We start from the raw sequence: 22746 nt of genomic DNA on the forward strand, positions 1-22746 counted from the left end.
TGGATCGAACCCTGGACAGATCGGATGTTTCTTCTTTTGCGTTAACAAGACGAAAACTTTTTTAAAAACACCGAAGGGAGATCTGTGGTAGGTCACATACACTCAAGAAATGAGAGGAACCGGGAAGGTTGAGAATTAACTACAGACTGAAGCATTTTTTTTTTTTTTTAATTGTGAAACGTGTCAGGGGAGTCGAGGAGAAGCAGAGGCGCTGGGGAGGGGGTGACGGCGGCGTGGGGGGGTCCCTGTCCAGCTGCGGGACTGCAGGATGGGGGGGCCGGGGGGAGGACAGACCATGAAGGAAGGAAGGTGAAGAAGCGTGCGGGACACGGAGCCGTTCCTGAGCTCTGACGGGTGGGAAGGAGGATCTTCCTAGTAACAGGTTGTGAGACAAAAGGGACAGAACTGTCAGATTACTTTTTTTTTTTTTTTAAGATTTTATGTATTTGAGAGAGTGAGCCAGCGAGAGAAGACGAGTTGGGGAACAGGAGGAGAAGGGGAAACAGACTCCCACTGAGCGGGGAGCCCGATGCGGGGCTCAATCTCAGGACCCCGGGACTGTGCTGAGGCAGATGCTTAACCGGCTGAGCGACCCAGGTGCCCCCCAAACAGTCAGATTCTAACCCAAGCCTGGTCTTACCTGAATCATGCAGGATTTGACCGAGACCGCTGTGCCCTCAAAGAAAGTCCAGCCCTCAAAGCCCCTCTAAGGAAGCATCTGCTTCCCTTCTGTGGTCTCCCGAGCCACTGAAGCAGAGTCTAAATAGGGCCTCCCCATCCTTCCTGGGAACCACACAAGGAGCATCTTTGGGAGAAGTGAATGTGTGTGACCCTCAGCTCGTGGGCTCAGCCCTTGAGATGCTCCTGCTTGTGGGGGTAGGAGACGGCGGGATCAATCTGAAGGCTTCCGGGAAACTGAGGACATTAGGGGATGGCCTCAAGCCACAGACATGATCACCAAGACGGCATGTCCAGTCGCCTGGGCCCTTTCCACAGGCTGCCATAACATCCGCCCCTCTTCACTGAGCACGTACGTATGCCCGGCTCATGGAGTCTCATTTAATCCTTCAACAATGCACCGGCGGACAGATAAGGAAACTGAGGCTCCAGCAAATGAGGTGCCTCACCCAGGATCGGGGGGTGGTGAAACCTGGACGAAGAGCCGGGTCTGCCCATTTCCCACAGCCACCATGAGGCTGGTCCACCCGCCTGTGGCCAGCCTCGCCCACACAGGGCAGCCACGGGCTGGAAAGGACAGAGGCTAGAGCAGGAGCCATCAGCAAGCCTGTCACCGAGGGGCCAAAGCATTCTAGGGCTCGGGGGGGCCGGGGACAATGCATGCTGTCGTCCTAAACAGCAGCCCCTTAATGTGTTTAAAGCAAAGATGCCCCCGAAAAAGAAGTCAATCGAACCACAGCAGGGCAGGGGACGGATCCTCACTTGGGAATGCAAAGACCAAACTGTCAAAACCGTCAGGATCCTGAGGAGGTAACACAACAGCCAACATGATCAGAGCCGCACGGAACCAGGAAGGTACGTTCTGTCCAAACGCTTGGAGCCATCCCAGAACCAGACCTCATGGGAGGCCATAAAGGCAAACATTCAGACTTCACGCACTAGCCCCATCACGATAAAAATTATGAATCGGTGTCGATCCAAAGTTGCTCGGGTCCGCGGGGTTGGAAGAGCTTAAACACGAGTGGAAGGCAAATCGTACCTGAAGTACAAGATGTGTAGGGCGGGGTGCTGAGCCCATTGCTAATGAGAACCCAAACTGGACTCTGAGGTCAGTTTGACATCTTAAACACATTTGTGGGGGGAGGGAGCTCACTGAAATAAGCAGCCAAAGAAGGGCTCAGAGGGAAATACGTAGCCTTTATCTCAACTCGGAAGGAAGATAACTGAAAATAAACTAGGTAAGATTTCACCTCGATCATCTACCCAAAAAGACCAACCCAAGGAAATTCTAGGGGGAATATTAAGAAAATCAGAAATTAGGGGCACCCGGGTGGCTCAGTCAGGTACGCCTCTGACTCCGGGTTTGGGCTCGGGTCGTGATGTCAGGGTCCTAGGATCGGGGGGGCGGGGGGGGTGCTGCTGCTCCCTCCCCTTCTGCTCCTCCCCCCACTCACGAGCTCTCTCTCCCTAAAATCTTTTTAAAAAATCAAATTAAGAAATGGGGAACTACAGCAGCAACAGACACAAAATAATGTAAAAAGCTGAATCTTTGGAAACACCTATAACAAGAGGCAGACCTGCAGCAGAAAGACGGTACAAATAAACGTTAGGGGCGGTGTTAGGGGTGGCAGGGGACCGACACCTCTTGCGGGAGAGACATTTTAAAGGATGAGCTTACACCACGTATGTACAACTTTATGCCGCTAAATGCATGAAATGGTCGAAAGAACCCAAGATCATAAACACCAAAATGAGAACGAAGCCACGAAACAGTGAGTCACCTTTGGAAATACTGAAATGATGGTGGAACATCTGTTCCCCTCACAAGGTGCCGTCCCAGATGGTTCTTCAGGTGAGCGAGTTTTCCCCAATCTTCAAGAAGAAAAGACTTGCATCTTTTATAAACTGCGTCAGCTGCTAGAAACCCAGCACTCAGGCTATAACAATACCTAAGGAAAAACAACAGGACATCCTGCCAATGTGCCCAGAGGCCAAAATGCTAAGAAAATACTGGCCAACTGAGCATCTCTTTAACAGAACAGGATGTTATGGGTCAGCAGGGCAAGAGGGAGAAAATCTACTCCAACCACAGCGAGGACCGGTGCTGCCTCGGAGAACAATTTGACGGTATCAAGTGGAAGGTGGACACTACCTCGACCCAGAAACCTGGATGGTATCTTGCAGACACTGTAGCGGGGGCCTGAGGAGGCGTGTACAGGTACAGCTGTAGTGAGATTGTATTTATTTGTAAAGATTTTATTTACTTGGGATGCCTGCATGGCTTGGTCAGTTACGCATCTGGCTTGAGGTCAGGTCATGATCCCCGGGTCCTGGGGCGGAGTCCTGCCTCAGGCTCTCCCTCTCCCTCTCCCCACCCTTGAATAAATAAAATATTAACCCAAAAAACTCATCTGTATGGCAAACCTACCCCAAACAATCTACTGATTCAATGCAATCCGTATAAAAATCCTGAAGATCTTTTTTTTTTTTTTTAAGATTTTATTTATTTATTTGACAGAGAAATCACAAGTAGACGGAGAGGCAGGCAGAGAGAGAGAGAGGGAAGCAGGCTCCCTGCTGAGCAGAGAGCCTGATGCGGGACTCGATCCCAGGACCCTGAGTTCATGACCTGAGCCGAAGGCAGAGGCTTAACCCACTGAGCCACCCAGGCGCCCCATGAAGATCTTTTTTTTGCAGGAATAGCAAAGTCAAATCTCATTTTCTTTTGAAATTGCAAAGGGCTTGGAAAAGACAACACAATCTTGAAATAGAGCAATAAACTCAGAGGACTCACACTTCCTGATTTCAAAACTTAGACTAATCAAAATACCGTGAGGTTGGCATAAGCACAGACCTATAAATCAGCGGGATAGAACCGAGAATCCAGGAAACCCATACATCTATGACCAATAGATTTTCTACAGGGGTGTCAAGGCCATTCAATGAGGAATGAACAGTTCTCTTTTTAAAATTTATTTATCGTTTTAGAGAGAGAGAGAGAGAGAATGGGGGGGAGCACAGAGGGCAGAGGAAGAGGGAGAGAGAATCTGAAGCAGACTCTGTGAGCAGACTCTCACAATCGGAGCTGAAACCAAGAGTCGGTCGCTTCACCAACCGTGCCACCCAGGTGCCCCGAAGAATGAACAGTCTTAAACAAATGGTGCGGGGACAACTGGAAATCCACATACAACAGAATGAAATTGAGTCTCTACCTCACACCATATCCAAAAATGAACTCAAATGGCTCAAAGACCTTACTTAGAGGTAAACTATGAAACTTAGAAAAACTCATTGGTAAGCAAATTCAGGATAATTGCTCCCTTTTGGCTAAAAAATTTTTTTTTCAGAAAAAAGGGTATACAGGTATATCCAACTATGTGTAGTGTTTTACTTTTTTTTTTTTTTTTTAGTGTTTTACTTTTTAAGTTAGGAGGCGAGGATGTGCTATTATATTATTTTTGTGCATCAGGAATTCAGAATAATAAATCTATCAATGGGAAAAGGGAGAGATATCACCTGATTTTAAAAAATAAACAACTTGGACGCCTGGGTGGCTCAGTGGGTTAAGCCTCTGCCTTCAGCTCGGGTCATGATCTCAGAGTCCTGGGATCGAGCCCCACACCGTTGGGCTCCCTGCTCAGTGAAGAGCCTCCTTCTCTCTCCCCTAGCTCGTGCCCTGGCTCCCTCCCCCTTTCTCAAATAAATAAATAAAATCTTTGGGGGTCCTGATTGGCTCAGTGGGTTAAGCCTCTGCCTTCTGCTCAAGTCCTGGTCTCAGGATCCTGGGATCGAGCCCTGCATCAGGCTCTCGGCTCAGCGGGGAGCCTGCTTCTCCCTCCTTCCCCACCTGCCTCTCTGCCTACTTGTGATCTCTATCAAGTAAATAAATAAATAATCTTCATTAAAAAGCAATAAATAAATAAACAATTTCTTTAACTTTATTCCTTGGTAATGTTGAAATTTTAGAAGAAGAGTTGGCAAAGTATGTTCGTAAAGAACCACTTAGAAATATTTCAGCCTTTGCAGACTAGAAGGTCTGGGTGTAACCATTCGGCTGGGCTGCCATGTCACCGAAGCAGTTCCAGATAAAACGAATGGGCGTGGCTGTGTTCCAATAAAATATGATTTAGAAAAATGGACGGGGGCTTGGATTTGGCCCCCAGGCCATGATTTACACACATGTCAATCCCTAATTTACAAACATGTCCATTGTATTCAGAAATGAGACAAGGAATATCTATTATCATAACAACCCTTTCATGTAATACTAGAGACACCAGCCAATGCAATAAGACAAGAACAAGAAATGAGGTACATGTGTGAAAAAGACAAAGACAAAGCTTTGAATATTGCCAAAGATACATTGCCTACCTAGACAACTCCAACAAATCATCTTAAATTGTATTAGAATAAGGAAACCCAGCAAAACACCGATTATGAAGCCACCATAAAAAGTCACTGGCCATTTCTAAAGCTGATGCTGCTCAACCAAGAACATTCCAGCCACAGATAGCTCTGATCCAATTTCTTTTTTTTTTTTTTAAGATTTTATTTATTTGACAGAGAGAGAGAGTAGGAAGAGAGGCAGGCAGAGAGATAGGAGGAAGCAGGCTCATCACTGAGCAGAGAGCCCTATGCGGGTCTTGATCCCAGGACCCCAGGATCATGGCCTGAGCTGCAGGCAGATGTTTAACCCACTGAGCCCTACAGGTGCTCTCTGATCCAATTTCTTATCAGCTGCTTAGCATGCTCATATTTAGACCTTTGTGACCATTTGCCCACAGGCCAGAAGAAAGTAATTTTCCATGCAAAAGAAAGGCCCAGAGGCGCCTGGGTGGCTCAATCAGTAGCCTCTGCCTTCAGCTCAGGTCATGATCTCAGGGTCTTAGGATCGAGCCCCACATTGTTGGGCTCCCTGCTCAGTGAAGAGCCTCCTTCTCTCTCCCCTAGCTCGTGCTCTGGCTCCCTCCCTCTTTCTCAAATAAATAAATAAAATATTTGGGGGTCCTGGGTGGCTCAGTGGGTTAAGCCTCTGCCTTTGACTCAAGTTCTGGTCTCAGGATCCTGGGATCGAGCCCTGTATCGGGCTCTCTGCTCAACTGGGGAGCCTGCCTCTCTGCCTACTTGTGCTCTCTCTGTCAAATAAATAAATCTTTTTAAAAATATATTTTTTTAAAAAGCACAATACTATTTAAAAATATGAAATGAAAATAAATAAAATCTTTTAAAAATAATATGAATAATACAAAAATAAAAGAGAGATCCACCCAGCTTCCACACATGGCATTTGAGACTGACTCTCTCTGCAAAGTCAGGCAGAACTCACTGGTTCTTCTCTACCCTTTTTGCATAGCCAGTTAGTGTTCTCTCTCTGGGTTTCTGGTACTTATTTGAAAGAAGGAATTTTTTTTTTTAAGTCATTGTTTTGTATCACTGTGATGTGCACAAGTATTACCTGGTGTAAAGTTAGCTATGAGATGGAAGCTTCAGAAAAGAAGGAAGCAAGGGAGGAAATTAATAATGACAACAATAATAAAGTTAGTGGGTGAAAAAAAATGGTTGTAAAATGGGATATTTGCAGAGTCTCAAAGTATCTACACACAAGATGCTTTTTAATTACAAGTGAAAAGAAAGAACTTTACAGTGAGGATGCCTGGCCAACAAGACTTTAACCAAGTGATCAAAGTCAACGCCTCCCCAGTGATGAGATAGTCTGACATCACATGCCTCCTGATACACCGCACTGAGAAGGACACGGTATTGTTTCTGTGGTATTCTTGCTGCCCAAGGCACCTTCTCAATCGAATCATGAGTAATCACCAGGCAGACTCAAGTTAAACCAACCAGTACCCTGTAGAGTGTTGAGACTATGAAAGACCAAAGAATGAAGACCTGTCACAAACCAGAGACCAAGGGAGCATCATGACAAAATGCAACTTGGGGTTCTGGATTGAATTCCAGACCAAAGGCCATGAGAGACAAAACTGCTTAAATTTGAATAAAGTCTGTAGATTAGTTACTGGTATTGTGTTGATGTTAATTTCCTGGTTTCAGTCAAGGTTCTGGGTTTATGTAAGTTGCTAACATTAGGAGAGGCTGAGTGAGGAACACAGAGGAACTCTCTACTATTCTAGCAATTTCTTTGTGGGTATAAAACCATTTCAAAATAAACAGTTATCATTTTCACTGAATTATAATTCACATACAATATTAAGTTTGCTTCCAATATACATGAGAGTGATTTGATGTTTTTCTACATGATGAAATAGTCACCATGATAGGTCCAATGAACATCTATCACCATAGAAAGACATTTTTAAATTTTGTTTATTTATTTGAGAGAGAGAGAGTGTGAGTGAATGGAGGAGCAGAGGGGGAGGGAGAGGAACAAGCAGATGCTACACTGAGCAGAGAGCCTGATGCGGGTCTCGATCCCAGGACCCTGAGATCATGATCTCAGCCCAAGTCAAGAGTCGGATGTTCAACCAACTAAACCACCCGGGTGCCCCCACCATATAAAGTTATTACAGTATTATTGTATAACTGGACCTCTGGACCTCTTAATCTCCTTCACCTAGTTTACCCATCACGCCCCCCCCAACCCCTATCCCCTCTGGCAATCAACAGTTTTTTTTCTCCATGAGTCTATTTCTCTTTTGTTTTTTTAGAGCCCCCATATAAGTGACATCATATAGCATTTGTCTTTCTCTGACTTATTTCACTTAGCATAATACCCTCGGGTCCATCCACGTTGTCACAAATGGCAAGACTTCATTCGCTTTTAGGGCCAAGTAATAGCCATTCCTCATCGCTGGACCATTTCGGTCGCTCCCGTACCTTGGCTCTTGTCAGTAACACTGCTGTGAACGCAGGGGCGCGTGTCTCTTGTCAGCTTGGAGTTTGTGTTTCTCAAACACAGAGGAAGTGGGATTGATGGGTCCCATGGTGGTTCCATTTTTAACTTTTTAGGAACCCTCATACTATTTTCTACAGAGGCTGCACCAATTTACATCCCCACCAACATGCATGACGCTCCCCTTTCTCCACACGCTCACCAACACTTGCTGTTTCTTGCGATTTTGATTCTAGCTGTTCTGGCGGGTGTGAGGTGGTATCTCACTGTGGTTTTGGTTTGCCTGTCCCTGATGACGAGGGACACCGAGTATCTTTTCATGTGTCTGCTGGCCATCTGGATGTCTTCTTTGGAAAAACATCTGTTCAGATCTTCTGCCCAGTTTCTAATCCGGTCGTTTCTTTGTTGTGGTTGTTGTTGTTAAGTTGTAGGAGTTCTTTATATAGCTTGGGTATCAACCCCGCATCGGATATACTACTTACAAGTATCTTCTCCCATGCACTAGGCTGCCTTTTCGTTTCGTTAGTGCTTTCCTTTGCTGTGCGGAAGCCTTTTAGTGTAACGGAGTCCCATTTGTTTTTGCTGTTGTGACCCTTGCCTAAGGGGACAGATCCAGAAGAATAAGGCTAAGACGGATGTCAGAGAGCTCAATGCCTACCTTTTCTTTGAGGACTTTGATGGTTTTTTGTCTTACTTTCAAGCCTTTAGCCCACTTCGAGTTCATTTTCGTGTATGGTGTAGGAAAGTGGTCCAGTTTCCCCAACCCCATTAGTTAAAGAGGGAGTCTTTCCCCACTATAGGTTTTGTACCCCTTTGTTGTGGATGAACCGACCGTATCAGTGTGGGTTTAAAAGTTAGGATCGGGGACGCCTGGGTGGCTCAGTCGGTGAATCCTCTGCCTTCGGCTCAGGTCATGATTCCAGAGTCCTGGGATCGAGTCCCACATCGGGGTCCTTGCTCAGCAGGGAGCCTGCCTCCTACTCTGCCTGCTTGTGCTTTCTCTCTCTCTCTGACAAATAAATAAATAAAATCTTTAAAAAAAAAAAAAAAAAGTTAGGATCGGGGCGCCTGGGTGGCATAGCCATTTATGGGTCCAACTCTTGCTTTCAGCTTGAGCCGTGATCTCAGGCTTGTGGGATTGAGCCCCATGTTGGGCTCCATGCTCAGTGGAGAGTCTGCTGGGGATTCTCTCTCCCCAGCCACCCCTTCCCCCACCCTACCTCACCCCTCCCCGATGAATAAATCTTTTTTTAAATTTTAAAAATAAATAAATAAATAAATAAAAGTCAGGATCCTTTTTTAGAGTCAGCTATTTGTAACAACAGCAATAGCCAATGAGATGTTGTAAATCCCAAAGACCCGGGGTGGTAGGGATGGGCGCTGGGGCCTGGGTGGAGGGGGGCGTGGGGCCTCAGTGTTGACGAGGCACAGGGGTTCAGATCTGTGCGAAGAACAGGGTTCTGGACGTGGACGACAGGGGTGGGGTGTCACACAATAAAGTGACCACACTTGATGCCACTGGGTGGGCTCATGGCAGCTGGACTTGTGGGATCCAGGGGAAGTGGTGCTGAGGGGTCCCAGGTGGGGTTCTAAAACGCCATGAGGTTCCACCTCGTTCTCGGAGATGTTCACTTGGAAGCTCCTTCTCAGGACACGGTACCCTGGGCTCCCGCCATGTGTTTATGAAGTTCCACCCACATGTGGGCGCCCTGGTCTGCAACCCTGACCTGTTAGATGCGGACCAAACATCAGGTCATGGAAACGAGCCCCGCCTGTGTGGTCCAGACGACCGACCCACAACATTATGGAGTCCTTGAGGCTTCCCGTGGGAAGTTTGCAACACAGACCACAGCAGAGGGCAAGGATGCGGCCAGGATGAAAGGTGGGGAGACCGGTACTTTGCTTTTTGCAGTAAGACTTCTGCTTAGTTAGTTAGTTAGTTAGTTAGTGATAGGGAGGGGGAGCAGGAGAGAGAGAATCTCAAGCACGCTCCATGCCCAGCGTGGAGACCAATGTGGGGCTCGATCTCATGACCCCGAGATCATGGCCTGAGCAGAACTCAAGTCACAGTCTTCATTGACTGAGCCACCCAGGGGCTCCAAGATTTCTGATTGGTGGAATGTAACTAAAAACGGTGATTATGTGACTAAAAATGAATTCAAAAAGTGAAAGAAAGCCCTTCTAACCATGATCACCTGTTAAAGACTTCACAGCAGCCCAGGAATCCGAAGACACCGCAAAACTTTGCTGACGATGTTGTCTCCTCTTGGGGCCCCATCACTATCACAAAAAACGACTACCATCTGAGTGATAATTGTAATATTTCAGACTGCTGCGATAAGGTACCGTCATCATCCCCATTGTGCAGATGAGAAAACAGAGGCACAGAGAGGTTAAGTAGCTTGCCCAAGAACACACAGCCAGGAAATAGAAGAGGCAGGATTTGAACCTGGACATTCTGGCATGAGAGTGTTCATGATGTCAAATAAACCTCGTGTCGGGCCCTGGATATTCAAGCGTGCACAAGACGCGCGACCACCACCCCGCCCCTGCCTCCATGGGGTCTGGTGCCAAGTGGGGGAAACAGACCCACAAATTAAATTTCTATGCCGGGATGCCTGGGTGGCTCAGTCGGTTCAGTCACTGCCTTCAGCTCAGGTCATGGTCCTAGGGTCCTGGGATCAAGTCCCACATCGGGCTCCTTGCTTGGCGGGGAGCCTGCTTCTCTCTCTGCCTCTGCCTATCACTCTGCCTGCTTCTGCTCTCTCTCTCTCTCTGACAAGTAAATAAATAAATAAAATCTTTAAAAAAAAAAAAATTTCTATGCCATTTTGCCATGGAGAACACAAGCCGGGATGTAGGCAGGAGGGGGTTGGAAAGGCTCCCCAGGGATGCGGTGAGCAGATTTTAATGTCCTCGTGGAGGTGGAGGGTGGAAGGCTCAGCCGTGCAGAGGTGAGCAAGGGACCACAGCTACAGGGGACTCTGCGGACAGCCATAAAGTCACCGGCCCCCCGGCCCATTCACTTTTACTGTGAGGGGCCGTTCCCCTCTGAAGGTCAGCATCGTGTCCACAAGCTCAGACGGGGCCGAGGGGGGGGAAGCTGGATGGCGATACTGGAGACGCAGGGGGGCCGCCGGCTGTGCCCAGGGGACTCCTGCGGTCCCCGCCACCTCCTGCACAGCCCCACGGGCTGCCGGCCTTCCCACGTCCCCTCCCTCCCGCCAGGGTCCGCGCCTGCCGCAGGGAGGGACCACCGCAAGCTGGGTGCTCCCCACCCGCCCAGGGAACGCCTCCCCCTGGCTGTCCAGCCAGCCTGATCTTCCTTCTGCTTCTCTATGGAGTTAAACTGGGTGGTATGGGCTGGACGGTGTCCCGCCTCACCCGGCAAATTCTGTGTTGAGATCCTGCCCCTCAGAGAGATGGTATAGGAGGAATGGCCTTTGGGGGAGGTGACTAGGCGTGAGGTGGAGCCCATGCGAACGAAATTCGTGCCTGTATCCGATACCCCAGGGAGGGACACATAGGCGGCTCAGTGGGTGAAGTGCCTGCCTTCAACTCAGGTCATGATCCCAGGGTGCTGGGATCAAGTCCTGCGTTGGGCTCTCTGCTGAGCAGGGAGCCTGCTTCCCCCTCTCCCTCTGCCCTCCCCCTGCTTGTGTTCTCTCTGACAAATAACGTCTTAAAATAAAGTCTTGTGGGGCGCCTGCGTGGCTCAGTGGGTTAAGCCGCTGCCTTCGGCTCAGGTCATGATCTCAGGGTCCTGGGATCAAGTCCCGCATCGGGCTCTCTGCTCGGCAGGGAGCCTGCTTCCCTCTCTCTCTCTCTCTGCCTGCCTCTCCGTCTACTTGTGATTTCTCTCTGTCAAATAAATAAATAAATAAATCTTTAAAAAAAAATAAAATAAAATAAAGTCTTGTGTCCGTCCTTCTGACGATACACAAGAACACAGCAAGAAGGACCTGGCTATGAACCAGGTGGTGGGTTCCCACCAGCCATGAACCTGCCAGCGTCCGGATTTGGGGCTTCCAGCCTCCAGGACTGTGGGAAATATATTTCTGTTATTTATAAGCTGCGTAATCCCTGGGTTCCAGTACAGCAGACCCCCGCACCCGCCACAGTGAGAGAGAGAGAACCCCAGGGGGATCTCCACCTCCGGGACCACCGCTGGTCTGATGTCTATCACCGTCAATCAGTCCTGCCCATCCTCAAGCTTTCTAGAAAGAAATCACGTTGGGGCGCCTGGGTGGCTCAGTGGGTTAAAGCCTCTGCCTTCGGCTCAGGTCATGATCTCAGGGTCCTGGGATCGAGCCCCGCATCGGGCTCTCTGCTCAGCAGTGAGCCTGCTTCCTCCTCTCTCTGCCTGCCTCTCTGCCTACTTGTGATCTCTCTCTCTCTCTGTCAAATAAATGAATAAAATCTTTAAAAAAAAAAAAAAAAAAAGAAATCACATGGTCTGTTCTCTTCGGGGTCTGGCCTCATTCACTCCATGATAGGACAAGGACATCGCCGCGTGGCACCGCACGCCACTCCCTTTATGTGGTGCCCATTTTCCCGCTGCTCCACCGTATTTGTGGCAGGGACATTTCTCCGGCTGTCGACGAGCATGTGGGTTTGCTTCTAGTTTTGGATCCAAGCTGCTGCGGACATTCTTGCACAAAGGCTCCGAAAACTATGTTCCGCAAGATGGTATCACGGCACCATGATGCGGAGCCAGCCTTGGGGCCAACACCAGGAGCGGAACTGCTGGGTCCTCGTCGTCTTCTCTTGTTTTATTTATTTTTTTTTTTGTAAAGATTTTATTTATTTGTCAGAGAGAATGAGTGAGCACCGCAGAGGGAGCAGCAGGCTTCCCGCTGAGCAGGGAGCGCCACACGGGCTCCATCCCAGGACTCTGAGATCATGACCTGAGCCGAAGGCAGACGCTCAGCTGACTGAGCCCCTGGGCGCCCCTGGACATCTTTTCATGTGTCTCTTGGTCACCTGTGTATCTTCTTCCGAGAAATGTTTATTCGGATCTTTTACTCATTTTAAAATTGGGTTACTTGGGTTTTTTTGTTACTGAGTTGTTTGCGTTCCTTCTACATTTTGGAGAGGAACCCCTTATCAGAGGTAGTGGTTGCCAACATTTTCTCCCCTCCGCTAGGTGGTCACCCCACTCTGTTGATGGCTTCCTTTCCTGTGCGGAAGCTTTTTAAAAGTTTGGTGAAATCCCACTTGCCCATTTTTCCTTTTGGCGTCGTGTTGAAAAAAACCATCACCCAGATCAATGTCACGAAGATTTTCGCCTGTTTTCTTCTAGCACCTTACAATTTTGGTTCTCACATTTACACCGTCAATGAATTTTGAGTTGACTTTTGCATATGGGGTGAGATAAGGGTCTGATTTCCCTGTCCTGCATGTGGCTGTTCCGTTCCCCCAAGACCGGTTACTAAAGAGACTTCCCTTCCCGCTGTGTGTTCTGGGCACTCTGGTCGAAGACCAGTCGATGGTAGGAGCGTGGGTCTGCTTCTGGGCTCTCTCTTCTGTTCCGCCGACCTGTGCGTCTGTGTTTCCGCCGGCCAGGCCGTTTGAGATCGGGGACAGGTGATGCCTCCAGCTTTGTTCTTCTCCCTCAAGACTTTTTTGTTGTTACTCAGGGACTTGAGTGGTTACATATGGATTTTCGCATTGTTCTCTCTCTACCAAAAACACACCACTGGAATTTGGGTGACAATTACACTGAATCTACAGATGACTCTGGGGACTATGGATATTGCAACAATGTTAGTTCTTGCAATCCACAGGGATACAGAATATCTTTCCATTTGTTTGTGTCTTTGATCTGTGCCTTATATAATTTTCAGGGCACACAGTTTTCACCCCCTCGGTAACACGGATTCCTAAGTATTTTATTCTTTCTGATGCTATCGTCATGGGATGTCTGTTTAACCCCTTTCTGGGAGCAGTTCGTTGTTGTGGGTGCACAGAAAGGCACCCAGTCTGCGTATACGGTCTTCGGGTGCTGCAACTTTACTGAATCCATCTGTGTTCTAACAAGTTCCTGGTGGGCTTGTGGGTGTCCTGTAGGCATGATCCTGCCGTCTACAAACAGGCAATTTGGCTTCTTGTCCCAATCAGATGCCTTTCCTCTCCTTTTCCGGCCTGACGGCTCTGGCGCCGGCTTCCAGGAAACAGAAGAGTGGGAATCGTTGTCTTTGTCCCCAGCTTAGAGGAAAATCTCCTACCTTCCCAGTTTTGAGTCTGGTGGGAGCTTATGGTTAAGTTTAAAGAGTTATTTGTGCTTGTGGGAGAGTAGCCATCCTGTATCAAAAGTGTCTTTTGCAAATATATTCTCCTATGTATTTACTCTCATGATGGTCTGTCATGGACACAGGCGACACCAGTTGTGACTCTATAGAGTCTGATTGTGAATCAAAATGAGGCGAGCCGAGGCAGGCCGGCCGGGAATCAGCTAAGGGGTGCCCAGCCCGTGGAACGCCCAGGGGACGACCTGCTGAATGACGATGAATGAACGGTGAGGACCAGGCTTGACATGAAAATTGTTCTTTTAACAAAAAAAAAAAAAAAAAAAAGAAGAGAGAGAGAGAGAGAGAACCTCAAAAGCCAGGTTTTTTTTCTCCAGCTCAGCCTGTAACTGCTGAATTCATTAAAATCCAGAAGAAAGGGGAAAGGAAGCAGGCAAATTCTAATTTTCTCTTTGCATTTCAATGAGGGCAAACAATGGGCAGCTGCGGCCAGACGGCTTCAGGCGAGGCTGCCCTTGCCCCCCCGCAGCCCCCCAGACCGGAGAGCGGGGGCCGACCCTACAAAGGAAGGCAGGAGGCCCCGCGTCTCCGGGCTTTGTTTCCCGGCCTCTTCTCGCTCTGGCCCTTTCGGAAAGGGGCTCGGCTGAGTGGACGTCTTGAATAGCCGACCTTCCTCCAGTCTTGGGGCCCTGTGAGGATGGTGCCCGGTTCGGGGATGACTGGATGGGCTTAACCCCCTCCCCTCCGCCCCCCAGGTGCCCTCACGCAGGGAGAGGGGGACATAGCACGGGCTGAGCCCAGAGCCCCCGGCTTTACCAAGCTGCTGGGAGCTCCGTCCCCAGTGACTTCCCACAAGGGTCCAGCAGGTTCTCTGCAGGGTTCTTACCCCAGAGCCCCGGCAGCGACCCCACGCCTCCTACAGCAGGCTGGCTAGACGCGCCCCCGGCCGGGGAGGGCGCGAGAGGGAGGCGCGTGGGATGTCCCCAGACATCAGGACCAGCGCGTGACCCAGTGACTCGGCGCCCCGGGGTCCACCCAAGAGAAGGCACCCGTGTTGGCACAATCACCGGACCATCAAACAACGTTTGCATTCTCTCGTCCACCGATGTTCACAACAGCGTGATTCTGAGAGCCGAAAAGCGGAAAACCCAAATGCCCATCAAGGCCTAATGGATAAAATAAGGCGGCCCGTCCACACGCTGGACCAGCACGCGGCCACAAGAAGAGCGAGGTGCCTGGCGCGGGGCCCCGGGGACGGACCCCGAGCCCACGACGCCCAGGGAGGGAACCGGACACAGGAGGCCACACGGGGTGTGAGTCCACACGTGTGACACGCCCAGAACGGGCCCCTCCACGGACAGGAAGGGGGCTTGTGAGGGCCGGGGTGATGGCTGATGGGGCCGGGGTGATGGCTGATGGGGCCGGGGTTTCTCTTGGGGTGATGGAATGTTCTGGAACAAGAGGGTGGTGACGTTCGCACAGCTCTGGATCTCCTGAAAACCACCGAGTTATAAACTTTCATGTGTTGGGTTTACGCGATGTAACTTCCCTCAGTGAAAACTTCTCTTTAAACCTTCAGGGCCTCCCCAGGCCGACTCTGCACTCCAGCCGCTGCCACCCACTCCCGCCGTCCTACCTCACAGCATTGCCCAGGCCGTTCCCTCTGCCTGGAGCCTTCCCCCCGCCCCAGGCCACTCCTGTGTCTCCCCCTCGCCGCAGCTCAAGCTTCCTCCAGAAGCCGTCACGGGCCCTGCAGACCAGGTCCACCCCCCAGACATCCCCGAGCCCGGACATCTCAGCATTAACCCCCCCCAGCGAGATTTCCACGTGCGGGTCTTCGTCGAACATTACTTCCCGCCACCAGACTGTGAGGTCCCCCAGGGCAGGGGTCTGGTGAGAACCGCCAGGCGTCAGCCCCCAGACCTGGCATCTAGGAGTCGCTGGGTCCGCACTCGTTGGACAGGCAGAAGAAGGAAGGAAGGAATCCAGAAGCCTCACAAATGCCACCGAGTCGACAAACGTTTGTTAACGAAGTGCCTAGTGCGTGCCAGGCGCTGTGTCGGGCGGACCCGTGCCGCGGTGCATGATACGGGCACAGAAGACACACACAGCACACCTAGGTGGCCTCTGACACGGCCGCCGAGGACCTCCGCCGCCTGGCCCTCTATGCGGGGGGCAGGACCCCCGACTCACTTTGCACGAACAGAATAAGGCCAAAGTGATGAGATGTCACCGCTGGGGTAAGGTCGTCAGTGTCTGGGACGCCCATCCTGCTCCCGCTCTCTGGCCTTCTGCTCACCCGCTCTGATGAAGCAAACCGCCGCATGGCATTGTCACGGGGCAAGGAACAGAGCGTGGCCCCAGCCACCCGCCAGCAAGGCGCTGACGCCCTCTGTCCCACAGCTGTGGTTGTGAGGGTGGAAGCAGGTTCTTTTCCTCGGCCCCAGACCCACACCTCATTACAGCCTGTGAGACCCTCCAGCAGGGGACCCCCCCACTCCGCCCCAAGCAGCCCTGGTCCGCAGACCCCCTGCCATAACTGTTCTATCCTCGAGCTGTGAAGTTTGGGTACTATTCGTTATGCGGCAATAACTGACCGATACACTTGTTGACCCCGGCATCAGGTGCATAAAAAGGGCTCGGCGAATGCTCGTGGGTTTGATGACGCCCGTCACCGTAGCCGGGGGCAGAACTGGGTGCGAGGCCCTGGGCTCCGGGCCGATGAGAGGTCCTGGCTGGGGACACAGACACCCCACACGCCGTCTTCTTCAAACGGCCGGCCACAGATCCTGCAGCAGACAGCCCTCTGCCATGGCCCCATGCCCCCCCCCCATGCTTAATCAGACCTGGTTCTGGGTCACAGAGGTCCGCGTTGCATGTGGTTTTGGCAGCAGCGGTAGATGCCATCTCACTACACCATGCCAAGGTGTGGTCACGGGTTTAGGCTGGGTCACCTTCTCCCGGCACTTTGCAACAAATAACACGAGGGGAGGTAGACAGCGCTAACTGTCCCGTCATTTCTATTCTGTAAACACCTGCCATGTCCATATCCTGCCACAGAAGTCCAACCCCTCCAAGACAGCTGCAAGGGGTTCTGTCACCGGGCTCCCAAATTCTCCTGGGATTTCCGAGCCCCCCACCCCCGATCCCAGAGCTCAGTGACTGGGAGACAGACCCCTGACCAGACAGCTCTGCCTGCGGCTCTAGGACCCGCTACAAGGCGACCCTCGCCTCACACAGGGCAGCTCTGAGCCCCAGTGGACGGACGGGGCCCGCGGTGACCCTGATTTGGAGATGTGAGGGCTCCCCTGGTTGGGACTACTGGGTGCACTACTGTACCCCGTTTTCATATCTGGAGCCCCTCCTCCCTCCCCCTCTCCTGTGTTCATTTTTGCTCAGTGGAAGTAAATATTCCGATAGGGTAAAAGCAACCCCCAGCCCTGGCCCAGGGTTTGTTTTTATTATATAAATATATATGATCTCAATGTTCAGGATTTTTTTTTTTTTTAAGAGGGGAGAAAAACTAATTACATCAATGAGGGAAGAGAATCATAAATCACAGCGTTAGGCTGAGAACGAGGACGACTCAGCCCAGGCCCACAAGCCGGCGACAACTTCTTATCTCATTACAGTTTAATTAAGAATTATGTTTGAGCATCTTCTGTTTCATTATCACTGGGCCCAGCTGACTTCTAATCTTTTTTTACCCGGCATACAGGAGGGTCTGGTCCAAGATGCACGCTAATGAATTTACAATTCTCTCTTTGGGGAACTTTAATAAAATTAGCCCACACAGAAGATGAACACAGATACGGTAAACTTCTGGAGGGAACATTTGCTTTCAATTACAAGAGTTCTGGAGTAAAGGGCCAAGGGGCCCCCAGGGGGACTGGGAGGCAGCAGGAAAGGATGCCAGGAGGCTCAGATGTGTGATCCGGGCCACCCTTCCCTCCCTCGGCAGACCCGAGTTTCCTGGTAGATATTGAGCAACTACTGTATACCGTGTCCTAGACTGGGTACCTTTGGGGGAGCGGGCAGAGGAGACAAACCCCTAAATTGTCTACGAGTCATCGTATAATATGACTGAGAATTTCTCCAAAGGCAAGCCCAAGAAGTATGGAAGCCTGCAGCAGGGAGCTCAAGCTAGATGGAGGCCTCCCTGGAGGAGGTGTCCCATAAGGGAAGACCCAAAGGGTGACAAGTGCTCCAGGAAGCAGCCTGGGGCAAGGCCTGCAAGGTGGAAGGGCCCCATTTCAGAGATTTGGGGATGAGGAGCGTCACGTGGAATAAGGTTCAAGAGATGGCAGCCTGGATGCGGGGCTTAGAGACCCACGCTCAGGAGTCTGTCCTAAGAGCAATGGGGAGCTCACGCAGGTGCTTCAGGGACTGTGAGGTCCGTGGGTACAAGTCACAGCCCAGGTCCTCTTAGCACATCAAAGGCTGCCAACTGGAAATCTCCGACTCTGCTCCTGGGATTTGCGCCGGCTGCGGGAGCAAACTCAGCCCTGCGCAGGGTGAGCGGGGGCCGCTGGGGATAGGCTGGTCCCACCCAAAGCTCACCTCTCACTCAGCCCTCACTCACCCCTCACTCGCAAAGACGCTCTTCTGGTGGACGACTCAGGTTGTACGCTATATGGTCTCCGGTTTACTCACGCATGTCACCCACCCACGAACACACTGTGTATTGACTCCCTTCCTTTCCCATCTCAATTCTCCACCCGTTCCCAGGGCTTCGTGGGATCTCCCCCCATGCTGTTTGTCCACAAATCCTGCATCTCCTTCTGGTGAGTTCAGTCCAGGGTAGATCACAACCGCAGAAGTGCTAGCAGCTCAAACAAGATAAACGGGGTATCTAAAGGGGAGCAACTCTGGGCTGGTTAGCACATCTGTGGCCATCATGGTCCCAGGCTTCTTTCTTCTCTCTCCACCCTTCTCAGAGTCACTGCAGAACCCAAAGTGGCTGCCAGAGCCCCAGCCATCGTGCCTTCATTCCAGGCACCTGGTGGGAGAAAGGAGGGAGGGTGGGGGAGGAGGGATACAATGATGCAGTTTCCACCTGAATCAGCTTCTTTTAAAAAAGCCTCCCTAGAAATCCCACGTGAAACCTCTGCTAGGATCTCAGCAGCCAGAAAGTACTCATAAGATTGCATCTGTTGCAAAGGAGGCTGGGAAATGTAGCCTTTTGACTACATGTAGTTCAGGAGGCAAGGGTTCCCCAGATAAAACTACGATTCCGCGACGAGACAAGAGAGGGGGAACGGATTTTGGGTGAGCCAGCCGTGATCTCTGCGGTAACCACTGTAAGCCCTTTTTGTTCATTCATTCATTTGGCGAGCATCTATTGAAGACCTACTGCATACCAGGCCCCTGACCTTCAACAGCGATCAAAGCAGAGCAAGATCCTTACGCTCCTGAAGTTGAGAGAGTAGCAACTGAGAAACTCGATCAGATTTAGGTTTTAAAAGCTTCATCTGGCTTTTGCACAGAGGAAGTATTGGAGGAGGTGGGGGCCGGGCGCCGGGGGGCGTGGGGATGCAGAGTCATGGGCTGTGGGATGTGGTAAGGGACGACTTATGGGGGCGGCAAGAGAGACGGAGATCCTGGCTGTGGCCCAAAGTGGGGGGAGACAGGGAAACAGGACCGTGCCCGGGAGAGCTAGAGCTTCTGAATGACTGACAGAGACAGAATCCCACACTGGAGGCTTTTAAGGGGAAAAAAAGGAGACTTATGAGATGATACTGAGAAATGAAAAATCAAAGCCATAAAGAGATGCCTCCTCGTCCCCACGCACGCGGCACCGTTGGATCGAACTTCCTGGGATGATGGATGGAGCCGCTCTCCGCCGGTGCCGCTGAGGAACACGCGGAATGTCACGGGCACGGGACCAGGATTCTGCACTTTATTGCATTTGAATTAATTTGAGCTGAAATCGCCGCACGAGGCCAGCGGCTGCCGTGCGGGACGGTCTGGCTTTGGAACAGCTCGACTTGAAAAAGGCTGACGTGGGGAGTTCGGGAGGGTGCGGAGCATCAGATAAACGGAATGTGGTAAAACCATCCTGGAAAACAAGGGGTAGGAAGCTAAGGATTCAGGACACGAGCCTCCTGCTCCCGGGTACTCACCCGAGAGACACGAAAACGTCTGATCACACAGGGACCCACGCGCCAGGATTTACGGCGGCCTTTTTTCTAATAGCCCCAAACGGGAAACCGCTCATCGGTCCGTCCAGGAGCCAGCCGGCCCGGCCAAAAAGCGGATATCACTTTTCAGTGAAAACGAATGTATTACCCACACGGCAGGGATGACTTTGAACGGCGTTGCCACGTAGCGATGGCTGGATGCAAACGACACACTCTCGGTGATTGCGTTGATGTAAATCGCGAGCCGAGATTGAGCTCATGTATCCGGACGCGCTCGGGTGTTACTGCTCCCCCAAACGGAGCGGCTTCGGCGAGCGTCGATTTACTCTCTGCCCCCACCCCCCCCCACCGTCCTGGAAGCCAGTGGTTCCCCCACGGCTCTCACAAGTGAAAACCGTGGCTCCTCCGCGAGGCTCTAGGGCAGAATCCGCAATCACCTTCTCCCGGATCTGGAGGCAGAGAGAGAAATCACTCTTCTCTCTCCCTCTCCTTTTTCTGCTTTTAAGAATCTCTGAGGTTACTGGTGCCTACCTATATAAATCCACGATAATCCCCGCATTCTAAGGGCGACTGACCTTAATTAATTTGACCTTAAATTAATTTCACTTTGCTCTGCCACTTAGCCCATTCCCAGGTCCCAGGGCTTAGACACAGACGTCTCCGGGGTGGGTGGAGTGGGGGAGCATTGCCAGCCACATCAGCTCACTGGATCTGCCAGGAGGGGGAAGGGAGGGAAGCCTCCAGGCGCTGGCCCTCCGGCCATGTCTGTGTCTTGGTCTGCGGGGCCGTCACAAGGCTCCATGCACTGGGAAACACCGACTGAGCTCTGCACTGAAGATTTACACTTGCTACTGCGCGGGAAGCCTCAATTTACTTACTTGTTCATTTCAGCTCCATACCCCACACGGAGCCCAAACTCATGACCGCGAGACCGAGGTTCACACGCTGCACCCACCGAATCCACTGGGCACCCCAAGCCTCGATTCTTTAAAAAGGAGAATGATCATACACCCAATGACCACCAAAGAGACGTCCGGCATCATCAGACTCCGGGGAGATGCGAGCTACGCCCACGGCCATGCACTTACCTCTCTGCACCTAGCAGAAGAGCAAAAACAGCAAAGTCGTCACAACACCAAATGCTGGAGCAGATGTGGAGAAACTGGAGGTCTCCCACGTCGCTGGCATGAATACAGAAGGGTAGAGCCGCTCTGGAAGGCAGATCAGCAGTTTCTTTCAAGATGAAACGCGTGGCTGCCACATCACCCAACAGATACGTCTCTGGGCGCTCATCCCAGAGAAAGGGAAGCATATGTTCATGCAAAAAAGCGTACACCAATATTCACGACGGCTCCGCGCGCAACAGCAAGATTCTGGGAGCCAAACGTCCTTTGACGATTGAATGGTTGAGCAAACTGGCAAAGCCGTGCTTGGGATATTACTCGACCGCAAGAAGGAGGAAAGCCCCCAGGACAGGCAGCACCCGGGACAGACAGACGCAAGGGCAGCAGGCGGGGCGGGAACGGCGGCTCTCGCGTGACACAGGCCTGACCTCCCACGTGCGGCGCTCGAAGCACGGCAAAGCCAGAGAGGCAGAGAGCAGATCTGCGGTTTCCTGAGGGCAGGGGGGCATGGCCGGAGGGAGTCACTCCAGGAGGGGCACAGCGGTTCCGTCTTGGTGGGGACGGGCCACAAATCTACACGTGGAATGAACCGCATGGAACCACACACACACACGTGCACACACACGCATGTGTGTTGAAAAATGACAGGCGTCCGTCGCCCAGTTAACAGCACTGACCCCGTGTCACCGCCCTGGTTTGGACGGCGTCCCCCCCGACCCCCCGCCGGCCAGGCCATCGAAGAGGTCACCGCTGCAGGAGGCGGCACGGGACTCCTTGTCCTATGTTCGCCACTTTCTGGAAGTCGGCCGTTACTTCCAAAGAAAAGGTTAAAGAGCCAGAAGAGAAACATCCGATGAGCACAGGATTAAGAGTCTCCTGGAGAAACTAACGGATTTTTTTTTCCTTCCCCAGAAATGGCCCCGTAACTGTGCTGCAGACTCAAAGGGGCAGAGGGAGACGGAGAGAGAGGTGTCATCCGTCGGGTGTGATCTGGGGAGGCCTAAACTACGCCCAGATTGCGGCAAACACGTGACCGTGTGTTTGTTTATTTCAAGGATTCACACACAGTCGCGACTGGAAAAACCGGTGGGCTCACAGAATCAAATAAAGCCAATCTCAGAGTTTCACTGTCAGGAGAAATCCCACCGAACCCTCCAACTCCCGCTCGGGATTCCGGCGCCTGACTGGGGTGGGTCTCCCGTCTGGTGGTCGGGGAGCCAGCTGTCGTCACTGGCTCGGACCCCACAGCCACACGTCTTGACGGGGCAGCTTAACAACAGGCCGTTCTTTCCGCCAGTTCTGGAGGGAGGCTAGCAGTTCGGGTCAGGGTGCCGGCGAGGTCGGGCTCGGCCTACCCCCTGGTCTTCAGGTGCCCCTTCTTGCTGCATGACCGCGTGGCCCAGAAAGAGTGTGCTCTGGTCCCCTCATCTCCTTCCAAGGGCACGAATGCCCTCCTGGGGGGTCCACCCTCCAGACCCCATCCAAACCCAGCTACCTCTCAAAGGCCTCACCTCCTAATCGCCCTCCCGTGCGGGGCCTGGAGGATGATGCCCTCCAGGGAGAACAAAGGCAAAGACAACCTCTTGCAGCAGAATCACCAGTCCCCGTTTTCTCCTCTTCCAAGGCCTCCCCCAGGGGCCCGGGAACGCCCCCCCCCTCCCAAGAGTCAGGGGCGTGGGGCTTCCGGGACAAGGCTGAGCGGG

The sequence above is a fragment of the Neovison vison genome, chromosome 6, assembly GCF_020171115.1.
Source record: "Neovison vison isolate M4711 chromosome 6, ASM_NN_V1, whole genome shotgun sequence".
In the NCBI taxonomy this organism is placed as follows: domain Eukaryota; kingdom Metazoa; phylum Chordata; class Mammalia; order Carnivora; family Mustelidae; genus Neogale; species Neogale vison.